Here is an 18,535-nt window from a genome sequence, read left to right on the forward strand (position 1 = left end):
TTGCTGCCAACGCAGGCATTTTTGCACCATCATGCAAGGATGTCTGCATTGAGAGGTGTGATTGTTTTTGTGCGGGAAGGTGTCCCTTCCTGCACATAAACAATCACTAATGGCGCTTTGGCACTCTGTGTGCTGAAAAATGCTTCATTTTCAAATGATTGTTTATGTGCAGAAAGGGACACCTTCCTGCACATAAACAATAATTTCTGGCATTTTGCTCTTTCTCAGCACGCATAGAAAACACAAAAAATGAGGAGGAATAAAAGTACTCCTCCTCGTTGCACCTTGCTAACGCCACCCTGGGGTGGCGTTAGATTTTGGCGCTGCCTCAGGTTTACGAAATCTCATAAATCTGAGGCAGCGTCAAAATGCAATGGATTTTGCTGTGGCACGCCCACAGCAACACCCTTTGCAGGCCCCTCTGATGCAGAAAATGGTGTCGGAGGGGCCCATATTTACAAGGAGGCGTAATGCCACAAAAAGTGGCATTACACCTCATGCAAATATGGAGCAGAGGTTAGCGCCACTGGAGCGTCACTTAAAGAAACGTTCCAGTGGCGCTAGGGGCTCTTAAATATGCCCTTTATAGCTAAACTGATTGACCTGTCATTAGGCCTGGCCTCCACACTTTTTGGCTAAGAAATCTAAACAGTGATTTGCCTGTGTTCTTCGTCAGTCACTAGGATCCAGTCCTTCCCTGTGAAGGTAGTAGTAATCAACTGATTAAAAGGTTTAGGGCCATATTTATACTTTTTGACGAACAACTGCGCCAACGCAGTTGTGCGTCGAAAAAGTTAACGCCGGCTAACGCCATTCTGAAGCGCCATGTGGGCGCCGTATTTATACAATGACGTTAGCCGGCGTTGGCCGGCGGAGCTGCCTGGTGTGCGTTAAAAAAAATGACGTACACTAGGCAGCGCCGGCGTTGGGGAACATGGAGCTTGGGCGCCAAAAAATGGGGCAAGTCAGGCTGAGGCAAAATTTTCGCCTCAACCCGATTTGCGCCATTTTTTTTTTTACTCCCAACCCCCATTGACATGACTCCTGTCTTAGCAAAGACAGGAGTCATGCCCCCTTGCCCAATGGCCATGCCCAGGGGACTTCTGTCACCTGGGCATGGTCATTGGGCATAGTGGCATGTAGGGGGGCACAAATCAGGCCCCCCTATGCCACAAACAAAAAATAAATATATACTTACCTGAACTTACCTTAATGTCCCAGGGGTGGGTCCCTCCATCCTTGGGTGTCCTCCTGGGGTGGGCAAGGGTGGCAGGGGGTGTCCCTGGGGGCATGGGAGGGCACCTCTGGGCTCCTTCCGAGCCCACAGGTCCCTTAACGCCTGCCCTGACCAGGCGCTAAAAAACGGCGCAAAAGCGGCTGTACGTCATTTTTTTTGACCCACCCACTCCCGGGCGTCATTTTTGCCCGGGAGTATAAATACAGCGCACATGCCTTGGAGTCAGTTTTTTAGACAGGAACGCCTACCTTGCATATCATTAACGCAAGGAAGGTGTCCACGCTAAAAAATGACGCAAACTCCATGAACTTTGGCGCTAGATGCGTCTAACGCCAAAGTATAAATATGGAGTACGTTTTGCGTCGAATTTGCGTTAAAAAAAACGACGCAAATCCGGCGCAAACAGAGTATAAATATGCCCCTTAATGTTTTGAGCATAGTTTGGCAAATATGTTTGGCCAAAGTTTTAAAAAACCATTAATACTTGAATTTGTTTAGTGTATTTGGAGACTCTAATGTAGCACATTTGTCAAGAGAAACAGACGCTAAGCCTTGTCCTTAACTTGACAGCCCATAACCCTGAAAAATCACATTTAAATGACCATTCTTACTCTTTCTAAAATTAAACTTGTAACTTGTTGTCGCACGACTAGCCTTAATTTTTCTAATATTAATCTTATAACCTGCAAGCACAAGAATGGTAATTACCTTATCCATATGCTTTAAGTGGTCATATAATTCATCATCTGTAATGAAGCTATTATCCACATATACTACAACTAAGTCATCCTGTAAGAGTTCAATTATTCTTGTATTATTTTTATACCCTTGCAGTAATCAGGTAAATCTTTATCGGATTTCTCCCAGCGAGCAAGCTGTAGGATATTATGACTCACAAGCTATGTTAATCATACAAACCCATTACTCTCAATTATGTTGTTAAATGTTTTCCTTACTAATTGGTTCATTACACTTGCACTGCCAGCATTCCATACAACTTGGGTTTTACAATGTTGGTTCACATTGTGAACATCCAAAGTTAATCTCAAACTTAAATCTACTTTCAAGATTGAAAAAATTGGGGAGCTTGTGGTAGATTGTTTAGGGCCTTCTATACCCTAGAACTGTAACTCGTCTCTGATTCTTTTCAGGTCTCTTTAGCTTTTGGCTTCATTTTACATAGTCTCTGAAATTGTGGTTGAATATGTTATGAATTAGCATGTAATGCTACATCCTATCCCACCCTGATTGTTATAAAGAGCATGAACAAATTACAGGGCCCATTTGTTAGCATAGAACAGTCTAAGAGGTTTTGAGACAAACGTAGAGAAGGCATTCATAAATATTCCTTCTTCTTCAAGAGATGTTATCACTTCTTGTGGGGGCATTGGAAAGATGAGGCCAGAATATTAGCCAAGTAGTCCTTTCATGATCTCTCTCAACTTGATATTCAGTTTCCAAGGATAGATTTGGTTCACTCGAATGTCCAGCAAGTGTTTCAACCAAGCCATATTCCGTTGTCTCAGTTTTTCTCACTGTGTACTTGAGGGCTTGTCAGACAATTGTTCCTTCTGCTATGCTGTGCTGTTTGAGGCAATGCACCGTTTTTCAGAAGAAATCGTTTTTAGCAGAAATTCTCTGACTGATTATGAACCACTTTCTTCTTATCAAGATATCCCTTCTCTACTGAACCTTCCACTTTTTCAGTTGGAACGATAATTTTAAGCTCCTACTGCTGAATTCTTTTGAGAGTATTGATGTTTTCTTGAATTACTTGAGCGTTTCTGATCTCCTTGATCCTGTTGAGAGTAAGAGTATCGCTTATCAAAGTAATATCTTCCAGAAGGCTTTATTTTCCTCACACTTCTAAAATTAAACTCAATCTGAGGGTCATCATCTGTATGTGGCCCTGTGTTTCCTGTATAGGTTTGCCTTTATATATAGATATTTTCTTTTCAGAAGACTTCTTGTCCTGATTCTTGAGGTTTAGAAGCCTTGTACCAGTCCATATTTGCCAAGCACATATTTACATATACTTGTACAATGATTTTAGGAAGTTTAGATTCCCTATTTTCAAAGGCAAATTGAAGCATCTCTGATCAGGCTACTAAACATTGTGCCTAGGCTTTTAAAGGCGAGAATATTTAAAGAAGACTTACCCATTCCTCTATTTATGGATGAACAACCCACATTTATTCTCATTAGTTCAGATCCAAATACAATGATTTCCCCTTAGATCTCAGTAAATCAGAAATGAAATGATATTACCTGTAACATCTGTGCAGGGCTTCAAATGTTCCAATTTCTCTTTGACCGAAGAGACCATTATATGACATATCCAGTTCAAACTAAGAGCATACCTGGATGTTATTGCTTTCTGTTTGACTTCAGCTGGTAGCTCAACCTGTGTTACACCATTACTGAGCAGAATCTGTGGCACGCCATTACTTTCATTACTTACTCAATCATAAAATGCTCTTAAAAATACACAGTATTTCATTTACATGGATTTCACAGGTAACATTCTATAGGAAATGAGATATAGAGAAGATTTACTTTGGTACCTGATGCACTATGGTAAAGGTTCAACCTATCAATGACACAGTTCCTTGACCTTCTTAAAGCCAAAAGAATCATCATGAGACTGCCATAGTTCTGATGTTCTATAGCAGATGTTAATGCTCCACAACTTGATCAGAGACAAAAGTTCACATGGAATCTGCATATAACACTGCACAGGCCCAAAACACAGTTATTACGATATAACATTGAGGGTGTGACTGAATCCCAGTATACTGGTGCATGGGACAGTATATGGGCCCAACTGGAATCCCAAATTTACACTTAAAAATTATTGGAGGAGATGGAAGGGGTAGCTAATAATGCCTAGGACAAGAGGTGGTTGTGAGTGTCTTAGCACCTGTGACAAGTCATGACACCAGGGCGTTCATCGCCCTTCGACGCAGTAAAGTACCATGTCTTGCTACCAAGACCGTGGGACCTCAGAAACCAAGGGAGTGTGCTTGACTTGATATCTTTATATCTCACCAAGAGATTTTATTTATCTCTTTGCCATGGTCATCACCATCCTTCAAGACTTCATCACTGCACTTCTCTTTAACATCTACGTTAGACCTATTTCCCAGATCAATTCCTTCAAACCTTCTACTACAGCCACACTGAAGACACATAGAAAATCCTCAAAGGCTTTGGACATAGACTTTTGAGATGCATGCTTCAGCCTATGGACAGTGGACCAGTGGCTGATAAAATATCACCAAAAGATTAACTCTTCAAAAACTGACATCCTCCGCTTCAACGCTGGTCCATACACCACTTCATTGCCAACAGCCAAAGGAACTAAGGTTCCTTAACTACCACCCGCAAAGTGAAAAACCTTTACTTAACTATGTACATTGAGCTGTCTTCTGCTCCAGATAAATCAGGTTAGCAAAGTGTCATCCTCCACCATGAAACCATTTTATTTTTCCATACCTTCTCATACCTCATATAGATTATACCAATTATTTTTGCCTGGGCCACCTATGTCTGTCCTTCACAGACGTCAGTGTACCTTGAATGCTGTCGCAAGATAGCTACTAAACCTTCATTCTCATGATCAAATTTCTCCTGTCCTTCATGCTCTTCGCTAGTTCCCAGAGGCCAGGAATGTTTTATTAGGGCCTTCTGCATCATCCATCAAACACCCATGGTAGAAGTCCAAACTTTCTCCTACAAGAACTCTATCCAAGAAGGACCCTTGGGTATAGAGTAGCACCGGTTCAATCCATTGTCAGAGAGAGGAAGTCCATGACCTCTTTGAAATACAAAAGTCAAGCTCTGGAGCTCTTTATGCAAGTGTCTGAAACGTTTATATTCACCTGTAAGTTAGAAGAGCTGTAAGGACCTGGCTGTTCCCTGCTAAGTAGCCATCACTCAATCATAGATCACCTGACAACTTTTGGTCCTCCGGTGATCTCCCACTCCAGAGTTCAATCCTCTGATGCTGAGTTCCATCAAGCACATCACTGACTTTATTCCACTTCTTTGTATCACTGTCATGTGTAAGCACCCCACTGAATCTGCAACACAGGCAATGAGTGCCTCTTGAACCTTCACGTATGACGCTGGATGCATCTAGTATAGTTCACTGTGAGAAATTGGGTTAATCCTTGTCAAAGTGAACCACAAATAGTCACTTAATTTACCTGTGCTTAACCCTCTGATAGCTTGGCACAAAAGCAGTCAGGCTTTACTTAGAGGCAATGTGTAAAGTATGTATGCAGCACAGAAACAGAAATAAAGTGAAAACACAAACCAAGAACAAACCTGCACCAATTTAGAAAAACTGAGAAAATGTTAATAAATAATTTGACACCAAAGCAACAAAAATCTAAGTGGTAGAACCAGAGTTATGATTTTTAAAACTTTTTAGTGAAATCTAGCACCTTAATGATAAAAGTGCCAACCACAGATATCTAGTTATGAGAGACCAAGGCAAGTTCAAAAGTTATGGCCTACTGCGATTGAGGGTGGCTTGGATACAAAGAGTGGATTGGGACTGCTCTTGGTTTACCTTCGAATTTAGAACACATTTTGAAGAACAATGTCTGAGAAGAAAGGTTCAGTGGGGCAAGGCAGCCAGCAGTATCCAAGGAGGAGATGTTGTTGTAGGAAAGGCGCGGGACAAAGTCACAGTGAAGATTTCTACGTTCAGACAAAGATTAGGAATAGCGATTTTCAAATAGCATTTTTATTTGAATCTCTGGCAATCGTTATCCCTTATGCATGAAAAGTTTTGTTTATACTTGCGATTCCTAGTGGGTAGTAAAGATACCTACCTCATGAATAGTAATAAAGTAGGTAGCAGTTAGTGACCCCTTAGGAATGCCTGCCATCACAAGGATGGTGGCCTGCTGAGGTCAGCAGACCACTATGTCTGTGATTGCTTCTGGGTAAAGGTTTATATTTTGTTGAAATGCAACCCTTTTTCCTCAAAGGAAAACAGGCTGCGTTTCAACAAACATTTTTTTTTAAATGATATGTTTTCTTCTCATTTTTTAAGAGCCGGCAGTGGTCCTTGGAACCACTGCCTGCTTAAAAAAATAAATTTCAAACATTCACAAAGAGGAAGGGGTCCCATCCCTTGCCATTTGAGAATGAATTACCAACAACTTTGAGTTGGTGGTAAAATATCAAGGTTTTGCCACTGCATTTTGACCATCCTAAACACGCCCCTTCGAAATAGCAATTTCAACACCCAACCTGTGATTCTGGAGAATCATAGTTCGGATGTTTTTGACATCAGGAAAATCATTTTTACAGTCACAAATGGCCTGATTTTGTGAATTGGGCTGTTTGTAATGACAAAATTGCTCTGGTCTTTTAGCACTTAGGCTCATATTTATGGATTTTGACACAAAATTGCACTAACGCAGTTTGGCGGCAAAATCCATAGCGCCTGCTAGCACCATTCCATAGCGCCAACCAGGTGCCATATTCATGGAATGGCACACGCTGGCACTAAGGAATGGCTAGCATTTAAGAAAAAGACGCTAGCTGGGGGGGTGGCAAGTGGGAAAAAGACGTTAGTGGGCCAGAAATTACGTTAGGCTGGTAAGCAGCAATAAATATGCCGCTAACCAGCCTAGCGTCATTTTCTGACACTCTACCACCCAAACATGACTCCTGTCTTAGTAAAGACAGGAGTCATGCCCACCACCCCAATGGCCAGTACAGAGGACCAGTGTCCCCTGGGCAAGCTCATACTACCCAGTGCTGGGCAGAGGATCCCATGTAAGGGGCCCCCAGTGGCACAGAAAAAAAAAATTATACTTACCCAGGATGGGGTCCCCGATCTTATGGCGTCCCTCTGGTGTGGTTGGGTGGTTCCTGGGGCTTGTGGTGGGCATCTGTGGGCCCATTTAATGGTGTTTAGCCATGGAAATGGGTCCACAGGTCCCCTAACACCTGGTCAGACCGAGGCGTTAAATAATGGTCTAAGCAGGCTTAGCGCCATTATTTTGGTCTGCCTACTCGTGTGCGTCATTTTTGCACCAGAGTATAAATATGGCAGTAGGGGGGTTGCGTGATATTGTGGATGGGAATGCCTACCTTGCATCTAATTAGCGCAAGGTAGTTTACTGCATCCACAATATGACGCTAACCCCTATATTTTTATGCTAGACAGGTCTAGCATCCTAATATAAATATGGAGTTAGCAATGTGCCATTTTAGCGTCAACATTTCTGACGCTAAAACGGCGCAAGCAGAGCATAAATATACCCCTTAGTCTCTTTTTCGGAAGTTGAAAATCTCCAGCGGGACAAAGCTGTAGGATGTGTCCAACGAGGGCTCAAGGATGCCGGATACTCTTCTGAAGAGGAGTCATTGAACAGGATTTGCTACTTCAGAGAAGAACATAGGTGGAGCTACTGCGAACGTAGGCCTACCAGTGATGCACCCTGGGTAGATCAGCGAGCAGGTAGGTTTTATTGACTTGTTGGTTCTCAGAGCACTTTTTGTCTGAAATTTTTCCATGTCCTAAGTTATGAATTTTGGATATCTGGGCGCATTTAGCACCACTTTCAATGTACATGGCTATGTGGACACAACTTGCAAGATTGGACTAAATTCAGGCAGGGGACAGGTGCAGGGTTTAAGTTGCTGGGGCTTTTGTGTCCCTGTAGCTCAAAACAAGAGGTCAGCCAACTAGCCCTGGGAGTCACTATGGCAGTGCTGGAGTGAAGCAGTAAGGTAGGACTCCAACAACATGAGGGTACAAAACAGGCTTCTAGCAGTAGGGTAGTCTTATGTTAGCAGCAGGGCAGTACTATGAGGTATGAAGCAGGCCTCAGCAGCAGGGCAGTCCTCTGAAATACAATGCAGGCCTTCTGAGTGTCCTCAACAGGTCCAGCTGTGAATTGAAGAGGGGGTGTAAGGGTCCTATTTTAACACCTGGTGCAAGCATTGAAGTGAAAGAAACTTATGTTGTTTTGCCTTTATAATTTCCTTGCTACCTGCCCCAGCTCTAAGAGATCTGAGGTGACAAAAAGTTTGTATGAAGTCCTTTATGAGTGTTCTGAGCCAGCTTGTTTGAAAAGTAAGTGGGAACTGGGTCAGCTCCTTCCCTCCCATCCTGGCAGAATGGCCCATCCTGCCAACACCCAGTTCTCCTTTGTTTCACTGTTGGGGAGGAATACACAAAGGCCAACTACCATGCGAATCACAGTAATTTGACCCAGGACACAGCTGCCGGCACCAAATAGTTGGGGCTAGAAAATATCAACTTTCTAAGTGTGGCACTTTCAGAATTGTGACTTGAAATCCGACTTCACCATTAAAGAGTATTATAAATTACAATTCTTTAGAGACAAAACATGAAACTTTAACCTATTCCCCAACAAAAGCTATTGCTTATTAAATGTAATAAGGCAATGGTCTCCAACCTGTGGTCTGGGGATCCCTGGGAGTCCATGAAGCCTCCTCAGGGGGTCTGCGACGGCTTAGAAATTTAAATAATATTAAAAGATTAATGAGGTGTACATAGATTAAGTGAATAAATGTATATTTGAAAATGCTGAGATGTCCTGTAAATTTCAAGGAATTGGGAATTGGAGGCTAAAACTTCAGTTTGTATCCTCAGATTGATTTGTAGGAGCAGGATATATCGAATATAGTATGGATAATGTGTGGCTTCAATTAAATTTAGAAAAGCTCCAACCTTCCTATTAAAATTCATTTTTATATTTGTTTGCAAGTTAAATAAAATGTGTTATCATTTGTGTATGTATTTGATTAATGCTTGTTTCTGTATTTTTGTGTATTGTTTTGCATTTCATATCACCAGTAATGTTTAGGCCGTGGTCCCCAGCTCCAGTAATGACTTGGTGGGGGGGTTCCCAGATTCCAATAAAGATTCAGTGGGGATACCCGGGTTCCAGTATTGATAAAATGAGGGTTCACAGAAGTCAAAAGGTTTGTAACCACTGTAATAAGATAACCCAATTTTATCCTTTGATCGAGCTAGGTCTTGCAGTGTTAAAAAATTAATTTTTAGAGTTTTTCACTACCAGGATATGTAAAACTTAAAGGTATATGTTCAACTTTTTGAATACACTGCACCCAGCCCTAAGGGCTATTTAGGGCCTACCTTGGGGGTGGCTTATATGTATTAGAAAGGAAATGTTAGGCTTGACATAGGGGTTATTTTGCCAAGTCGTATTGGCAGTTTAAAACTGCACACAGGCTGCAATGGCAGACCTGGGACATGTTTTAAAGGACTACGTAAATGATGACACAATAAGTGCTGCTGCCCACTACTAGCATTTAATTTCCAGGCCCTAGGTACCCATGGTATCACATACGAGGGACTTAAATGTACTAAACAGGTGTAAGCCAATTAGACCATGTTTTCAGGGGTGAGTACAACACCTTTAGCACCAGTTAGCAGTGACAAAGTGCACAGAGCTTTAAAAGCCAACAAAAACAGTTCGGTGAACAGGAGGGTGCCACTGCAGAGAGGGCGAAGTCCAGCATTTACACTATGTACACAAACACATGTCACAACCTGACATGTAGTAGGAAAGGCTGCAGGGTCAAAGATCACTTGAATGTGTGATATCAATAATATAGTGCAACACAAACCAATAAAGAATCATTATGTAAAATGTGGTTAATGGTGGAAACTGTGCATGAAACGTGGGTAACCACGTATTTCTGGCAATTGTTAGACTGTTACCATTATGATTTACTTGTATTCCATGACAGGTTAGCATTAGAGTACAAAACAATTGTGATAACTTGGTACTGTACCTCGTGCTATTACGTATTCCCCTTTTGCTCGTTGCCAAACATCATGTGGCAATATCATGCAGTATTATTACTACTACCTCTTCATATTACCCAAGGCATGTGCAGCATCATGAACTAATTATTGAGATCTCTGGAAGAATACTAAACACAACTTGCACCCATTTTAGGTCTCAACACTATTAGTGGTCAAGTGCACATTGTGACATTTTCAGCCCAGATCCTTATCACAAGATTTAGGGGGTCATTCCAACCCTGGCGGTCGGTGATAAAGCGGCGGCCAACCCGCCAACAGGCAGGCGGTAAAAAAAAATTAATTCTGACCCTGGCGGGAACAGCCAACACAGGCCGCCACTTTAACACTCCGACCGCCACGGCGGGACAAACAAACAGCGCGGCGGTCACCGCCAACAGGCAGGCGGCAGACAACGTACCGCCCACCCTATCACAACTCACCAATCCGCCACCTTTTCCGGGACGGGAGCACCGCCGATAAAAACACGGCGGAAACAGACTACGAACGGGAAAACGCTCACCTCTACGCACTCCACGAGGACGGAGGACAGCATGGAGCCCGAATTGAACATCCTACCTGCTCTCGTCTACCTGCTCATCTACCACGAGTACGAACTCTGGCGCAGATGACAACGGTGAGTACCGCACCTACGACACAGGGGAGGGGGGAGGAGGAAAGGTTACGGGCACACACATACGCAATACACCCACCCCCCAACTATCAACACACCAATGCAGAGCACCAAGTCAAAGTGACACCACCCAAACCCCCGGAATAATGCAAAGATATAATTAAAGTGAGAAACTAAATTTATGTTGAAAATAGGTTCATTGAAGTCATGGTAAAATAGGAAAATGAAATTAAAAATTTAAGTTTAAACATTCCGTAACCGATAAATAGAGGCAATAAGTCCAGCACAGTCACTGAAATTGCAACAGTCCGTGGGCCAAAGTGCATCAACACATGGGCAAAGCCCACACAGGAGACCTGAGTCCGTTGGAGAGAACACTGCAGGGGCATCAGATGAGAAAACTGCAGGCACCTCAGGGGGAACGGAAGGGGGGGCACCTCAGCCACATGAGTCCATGATGCCAGATCCACGAAGGGGCCACCATGCCCGCTGTTCAATCCTGGGGAGTGCAAAGCCACAGTCTCTCAAGTCTCTACAGTGGGTGGTTTTCCCACTGTTCAATCCTGGGGAGTGCAAAGCCACAGTCTCTCAAGTCCATACAGTGGGTGGGTTGCCCACTGTACCATCCTGGGGAGTGCAAAGCCACAGTCTCTCAAGTCTCTACAGTGGGTGGTTTGCCCACTCTTCAATCCTGGGGAGTGCAAAGCCACAGTCTCTCAAGTGGATAACAGTCTCCACAGGCAATGGAGGAGGCAGGGTGGGCCGAGTGCAGCGTGAACAGTAGGTCGACACAGAACCAGCACTGTCATTGGGCCAGCGGTGCTTGAGACGGCGGGGCCCAGCGGAGCGGTGCTTGACAGGAAGGGCCCAGCGGAGCGGTGCTTGAGACGGCGGGGCCCAGCGGAGCGGTGCTTGACAGGAAGGGCCCAGCGGAGCGGTGCTTGAGATGAAGGGCCCAGTGGAGCGGTGCTTGAGATGAAGGGCCCAACGGAGCGGTGCTTGAGATGAAGGGCCCAGCGGAGCGGTGCTTGAGACGCCGGGGCCCAGCGGAGCGGTGCTTGAGACGAAGGGCCCAGCGGAGCGGTGCTTGAGATGAAGGGCCCAGCGGAGCGTTGCTTGAGACGGCGGGGCCCAGCGGAGCGGTGCTTGACAGGAAGGGCCCAGCGGAGCGGTGCTTGAGACGGCGGGGCCCAGCGGAGCGGTGCTTGAGACGGCGGGGCCCAGCGGGGCGGTGCTTGACAGGAAGGGCCCAGTGGAGCGGTGCTTGAGACGGCGGGGCCCAGCGGAGCGGTGCTTGAGACGGCGGGGCCCAGCGGAGCGGTGCTTGACAGGAAGGGCCCAGCGGAGCGGTGCTTGAGATGAAGGGCCCAGCGGAGCGGTGCTTGAGACGGTGGGGCCCTGTTCAGCGGTGCCTTCCTGCACGGCGGGGCCCTGTTCAGCTGTGCCTTTCTGGACGGCGGGGCCCTGTTCAGCTGTGCCTTTCTGGACGGCGGGGCCCTGTTCAGCGGTGCCTTTCTGGACGGCGGGGCCCTGTTCAGCGGTGCCTTTCTGGACTGCGGGGCCCTGTTCATCGGTGCCTTTCTGGACGGCGGGGCCCTGTTCAGCGGTGCCTTCCTGCACGGCGGGGCCCTGTTCAGCGGTGCCTTTCTGGACGGCGGGGCCCTGTTCAGCGGTGCCTTCCTGCACGGCGGGGCCCTGTTCAGCGGTGCCTTCCTGCACGGCGGGGCCCTGTTCAGCGGTGCCTTCATGCACGGCGGGGCCCTGTTCAGCAGTGCCTTCCTGCACAGCGGGGCCCTGTTCAGCGGGGAGTGCAAAGCCACAGTCTCTCAAGTCTCTACAGTGGGTGGCTTGCCCACTCTTCAATCCTGGGGAGTGCAAAGCCACAGTCTCTCAAGTGGATAACAGTCTCCATAGGCAATGGAGGAGGCAGGGTGGGCCGAGTGCAGCGTGAACAGTAGGTCGACACAGAACCGGCACTGTCATTGGGCCAGCGGTGCTTGAGACGGCGGGGCCCAGCGGAGCGGTGCTTGACAGGAAGGGCCCAGCGGAGCGGTGCTTGAGATGAAGGGCCCAGCGGAGCGGTGCTTGAGATGAAGGGCCCAGCGGAGCGGTGCTTGAGACGGCGGGGCCCAGCGGAGCGGTGCTTGAGATGAAGGGCCCAGCGGAGCGGTGCTTGAGATGAAGGGCCCAGCGGAGCGGTGCTTGAGACGGCGGGGCCCAGCGGAGCGGTGCTTGAGATGGCGGGGCCCAGCGGAGCAGTGCTTGACAGGAAGGGCCCAGCGGAGCGGTGCTTGAGACGGCGGGGCCCAGCGGAGCGGTGCTTGAGATGGCGGGGCCCAGCGGAGCGGTGCTTGACAGGAAGGGCCCAGCGGAGCGGTGCTTGAGACGGCGGGGCCCAGCGGTGCTTGAGACTGCGGGGCCCAGCGGAGCGGTGCTTGACAGGAAGGGCCCAGCGGAGCGGTGCTTGACAGGAAGGGCCCAGCGGAGCGGTGCTTGAGATGAAGGGCCCAGCGGAGCGGTGCTTGAGACGGCGGGGCCCTGTTCAGCGGTGCCTTCCTGCACGGCGGGGCCCTCTTCAGCGGTGCCTTTCTGGACGGTGGGGCCCTGTTCAGCGGTGCCTTTCTGGACGGCGGGGCCCTGTTCAGCGGTGCCTTTCTGAACGGCGGGGCCCTGTTCAGCGGTGCCTTTCTGGACTGCGGGGCCCTGTTCAGCGGTGCCTTTCTGGACGGCGGGGCCCTGTTCAGCAGTGCCTTCCTGCACGGCGGGGCCCTGTTCAGCGGTGCCTTTCTGGACGGCGGGGCCCTGTTCAGCGGTGCCTTCCTGCACGGCGGGGCCCTGTTCAGCGGTGCCTTCCTGCACGGCGGGGCCCTGTTCAGCGGTGCCTTCCTGCACGGCGGGGCCCTGTTCAGCGGTGCCTTTCTGGACAGCGGGGCCCTGTTCAGCGGTGCTTGTTCGGTAAGTCAAGGGAGCCAGACCTGGCCAGGACTCCCTGCTCAGTCGCCCTCCGACCGTGCAGTTGCTGGACCCTTCGGGGACGGTGTCCTGGGCCCTTGGGTGTCCTCCCTCACACCCGGGATGGGGCTTGTGGGGCCCTCCTGGTCCGCGCTCCCGCTGGCTGACTTCTCCGCCCTGCTGCCCTTGCCCTCCTTCGATGTGGCTCTCTGGGCCTTGCCTCCCCTGGATGTTGTGGCAGGTGAAGTGGCAGAACTTTGGTCCTTGGGGGCAGCCGTGTCAGTCTTCTCGCGGCGGCCCCTTACTTTACGGGTCCTCTTTCCAGGGGGGGGGGCTGGCTGTCCCCTTGCTGCTGACCGATGTATCACTGCTGGCAAAGGGGGGACTCCAAAATCCCTGCACAACGGTGACCCTTGAAGCCGGGCTGGTGGTGGCTGAGGCGCTCTTGGGACTCTTAGCAGATGGAGGGGGTGGGTCAGGTGAGGGAAAGAGGTCAAGAGTGGAGAGGTAAAGTTTTTTAGGACCAAGGTAAAGGGTAGGTGTAGTGGTTATGGGAGTGGAGGAAGAGGAGGTGGTTGTAGGAGAGTCAGGTGTGCTGTCCTTGGGTGAAGGTGCATGGGCTGGAGGCTGTCGTGAGGTGGTTGGCTGTTGGGTGGGTGGGTGGCTGCGTTTGTGTGTCTTGGAAGAGGGGGTGACAGACACAGTGGGAGAGGACACAGGGGACGTGTAAATGGCAGTGGGGGTGGTGACTGCGTGTGTGTGGACTGTACTGGAGGGTGTGCTGGTGATGGAAGTACTGGCTGTTGGTGGTGTGCATGCAGGTGTGAGTGGAGACGTCACAGGGAGGGAGGAGGGAGACGAGGAGGAGGGGGACACAGAGGTGGTAGTGGCTGTTGGCATGTCTGCATCTGGGTGTTGCTTGGGTGAATGTTTGTGTGATCTGTGGTGCTTATGTCTGGATGAGCTGCCCTTGGGTGTTGAGGTGTGTGCAGGCTGGTCTGATGGTGTGGATGGGATAGGCTGAGGAACAGGCGACAGAGACAGGGTGGAGGCAGTTAGAAGAGGGAGGCTGGAGACAGGGACAATGGCTGCCGTCAGTGCTGAGGCCAGAGAATTGAACGATCGTTGATGGGCAGCCTGACCCGAATGAATGCCCTCCAGGTATGCATTGCTACGATGCACCTCCCTCTCTACCCCCTGGATGGCTTTCAAAAGGGTAGACTGCCCAACAATGAGCGTCCTCAGGAGGTCAATGACCTCCTCACTGAGGGCAGCAGGGGTAACAGGGGCAGGGGCTGAGGTGCCTGGGGCGAAGGAGATGCCCGCCTTCTTGGGCGAGCGGGCACGGAGCGAAGGCTGAGGGGCTGCTGGGAGGGCGGAGCTGGTGCGCTGGGAGCTCCCATCCGAGGACGTGTCGGTGTCGCTGGTGTCACCACGGGTCCCCGTTGTGAAGCTCCCCTCGCCCTCCGTATCACTGGTGGCCTCGGTGTCTGTGCCATTGCCTACCGGGGCCTTGTGAGTTGCAGCTCCCTCGTGCTCCGGTGCCAATTCTCCTCCGCCTGATGATGCTAATGCACACATGCACAAGAAGATAAAGAAAAAGAGTGGGGGGAGAAATAAAGACAGGTTTAGTGCATGCATTGTCAACACCGTTGGCGGAGAGGACAGACACAGGAGCCTCATGCACTAAGGCGCGCAATCGGGGTACACTACTCAGTACTTGTGACTAGGCCAACAGGTCTAGGGACAACAAACGCGCACATGGGTGATGCAGGACCATGGATAGCTGTACTTGTCACCCTACAGAGGTGGGGGGCGGGGGCACATGGACATGGCTAAAGGAGAGGACTACACTACAGAAAGCGCCCTGGCCTAATGTCACCCACAGCCCTCCTCCCCCACCCAGACACCTCCACTGCGCTTAAACATAGCTGAATGTGCTGGTACTCACCCCCTTGTGTCTGCTGTGATGTCCTCATGCGCCCATCCAAATCGGGGTAGGCCACCACCAGGATCCGGGACATCAGGGGGGTCAGGGTACGACTGGCACCCCTCCTAGGTTGGGAGGCCATCCCCAGCAGTGACTCGGCGGTCTTCCTGGTCCCGCGGCGGATGTCCTCCCACCTCTTGCGGCAGTGGGTGCCCTGTCTTTTGTGGACCCCCAGGGTCCGGGCTTCCTTGGCGATGGCATGCCAAATGTCGATCTTCTGATGGGCGCTGACCTATTTGACATGTACAAGGTGGAATAGGAAATATCATCAATTTTCCGCATGAGAGATGTGATTGCCCCCCCTCCCCAACCTTGCCATGTGGCACATGCTCTCATCTGTCGTGCCTTGCACTACTCATTCTCTCCCCGCCCCACCATCTAATCTGCACCCCACTCAACACAGGCATAGCCCATTCAACGTGCACCCAGTGTACTTACCTGTTGGTCTGGAGGACCGTAGAGTAGCGCATACTGGGGCAGGACCCCATCCACAAGTTTCTCCAACTCTTCTGTAGTGAAGGCAGGGGCCCTTTCCCCAGTCGCAGCAGCCATTGTCTCTTCCAGACCGAGTTCACAGCAGCACTTGCAGTATAGGTCCTCTCCTGTGGATGATCAGGTCTCGAGTGATTAATCAGATAGGAAATGGCGGTCACGCCCGCGGCGGTGCGTACCGTGGCGGTGCGTACCGCGACCGCCGGCGCACCTCGTCATTGGCTCCTGAAACCCATAGGCTTCAATGTTAACCAATGCGGCTTGCCGCCGCGGTCTTTGACCGCCTCCCGCCACGGTGTGCCACGCCACCGCATTGACCTCACATCCCACTGTCACACTTCTCAGGTCAGGCAGCTGCCATTTCAAGGGCCCACATGGCTTAATTTCTACTGCGCCACACAGGCCTAGGCCTTGCATTGCCACTCATACAAGCCATTCCATGCATTGCGATTAGTGTACTGTGCAAACTGGGTGAACGTACCTGTGGGTTGCTTGACTCTGTGCTCCATGTTGTCCTTCCTAGGCACCGTCCGCTGGGACTTGCGAGGAGAAGGAGGAATCCTCCCGTGTACCGACCGCTGGTGGACCTGTCGACAATGGAGGAACGTCATATTATACTTCGATACCGACTTGTCCGAGCCACTATACATGAACTGTGTGCCCAGCTGGAGCCAGCACTGATGTCCCCCATCCGCCAACCCACAGGAATTCCCCCTCTGGTGCAGGTTCTGTCAGTACTCCATTTTTTGGCAAGTGGGTCTTTTCAGACAACAGTGGCCATGTCATCAGGGATGTCTCAGCCTATGTTTTGTAAGATTTTGTCCAGAGTGTTGTCTGCCCTGACGAAATACATGCGGAGCTACATTGTTTTCCCTGAGGAGGGTGATTTGGCCACTGTGAAGGGTGACTTCTATGCCCTTGGACATATCCCCAACATCATTGGTGCCATTGATGGGACCCATGTGGCCTTAGTACCCCCAAAAGACGATGAGCAGGTGTACAGAAACAGGAAAAATTACCATTCTATGAATGTCCAGGTGGTCTGTTTGGCTGACCAGTACATCTCCCATGTAAATGCCAAGTTCCCTGGGTCAGTGCATGACGCGTATGTTTTGCGAAATAGCAGCATCCCCTATGTGATGGAACAGCTACAGAGACAACGTGTGTGGCTAATAGGTGACTCTGGTTACCCCAACCTGCCGTGGCTACTGACCCCAGTGAGGAATCCTCGGACCAGGGCAGAGGAATGGTACAATGAGGCGCATGGGCGAACAAGGAGGGTTATAGAAAGAACCTTCGGCCTCCTGAAGGCCAGGTTTAGGTGCCTGCATATGACAGGGGGATCCCTAATGTACTCACCAAAGAAGGTGTGCCAGATCATCGTGGCCTGCTGTATGCTTCACAATCTGGCATTGCGACGCCAGGTGCCTTTCCTGCAGGAGGATGGTCCAGATGGTGGTGTTGTAGCAGCTGTGGAGCCTGTGGAGAGTGAAGAGGCGGAAGACGACGGGGACGACACGGACAACAGGGACACAGTCATACTACAGTATTTTCAGTAGCACACAGGTAAGAATCACCCACGCCATGTTACATTTACTTCAGGCCTCCTGCATCTCTACTTTCTGTGTTTCCCCCCAGTTCCTTTCAACTGAATTGTGACTTTCCCTTCCCTTTTCAGAGCTGTATGACCCACTGCGTGACTTCTGCTTTGTTTGCCCATGGACTAAAGCACATTGACATTGGTATGTTGTCATCACAATGTAACTGAACATTATTGAACCGTTATGTGTAATACATTTGTTAAGAATACAAGCAGACTCCTGAGTGTTTTAAGTGCAATTAGTGATTTATTTGTAGTGCTACATATAGGTCCATGATAGTAAAACGGTGATGGGTGGTGGTGGAGTAATGTCCATGGCAGAGTCCAGTTCTCAGTCGCACAGGTGCATTGTCCATATGCCTGTGGAAGGATGGAGCAGGGGCAGTTCAAGGTTGGACAGGGTGACAATGTGGGACAGTGGAATGACATCAGGGGGTATCTTATGCTGGCGGGGGTCTTGGCATCCTACTCTGTCTTCCTTTGTGATCTCAGGTTCCTCTTGCAGGGTGGTTGATCTTCAGCAGGAGGTGGGGTTCTGGTGGCCTGTCGTTGTGTGGGGGCCTCCTGTCCACTAGCGCCGGCGGAGGTGGTAGGCTGTTCCTGGTCCAGGCTAGTGGCAGGGGCCCTTTGGGGTGCCACATGGTCCCGCAATGTGGTGACTATTAGGTTGAGGGCCAGGACGATGTTCCTGAGCTTCTCTCTGTACCCCATGTAGCGTTCCTCCTGCTGTGCCTGGATCTCCTGGAACCTGGCCAGTACCGTCGCCATCGTCTCCTGGGAGCGGTGGTATGCTCCCATGATGGTGG

This window comes from Pleurodeles waltl, chromosome 3_2, assembly GCF_031143425.1.
Source record: "Pleurodeles waltl isolate 20211129_DDA chromosome 3_2, aPleWal1.hap1.20221129, whole genome shotgun sequence".
Taxonomy (NCBI): Eukaryota; Metazoa; Chordata; class Amphibia; order Caudata; family Salamandridae; genus Pleurodeles; species Pleurodeles waltl.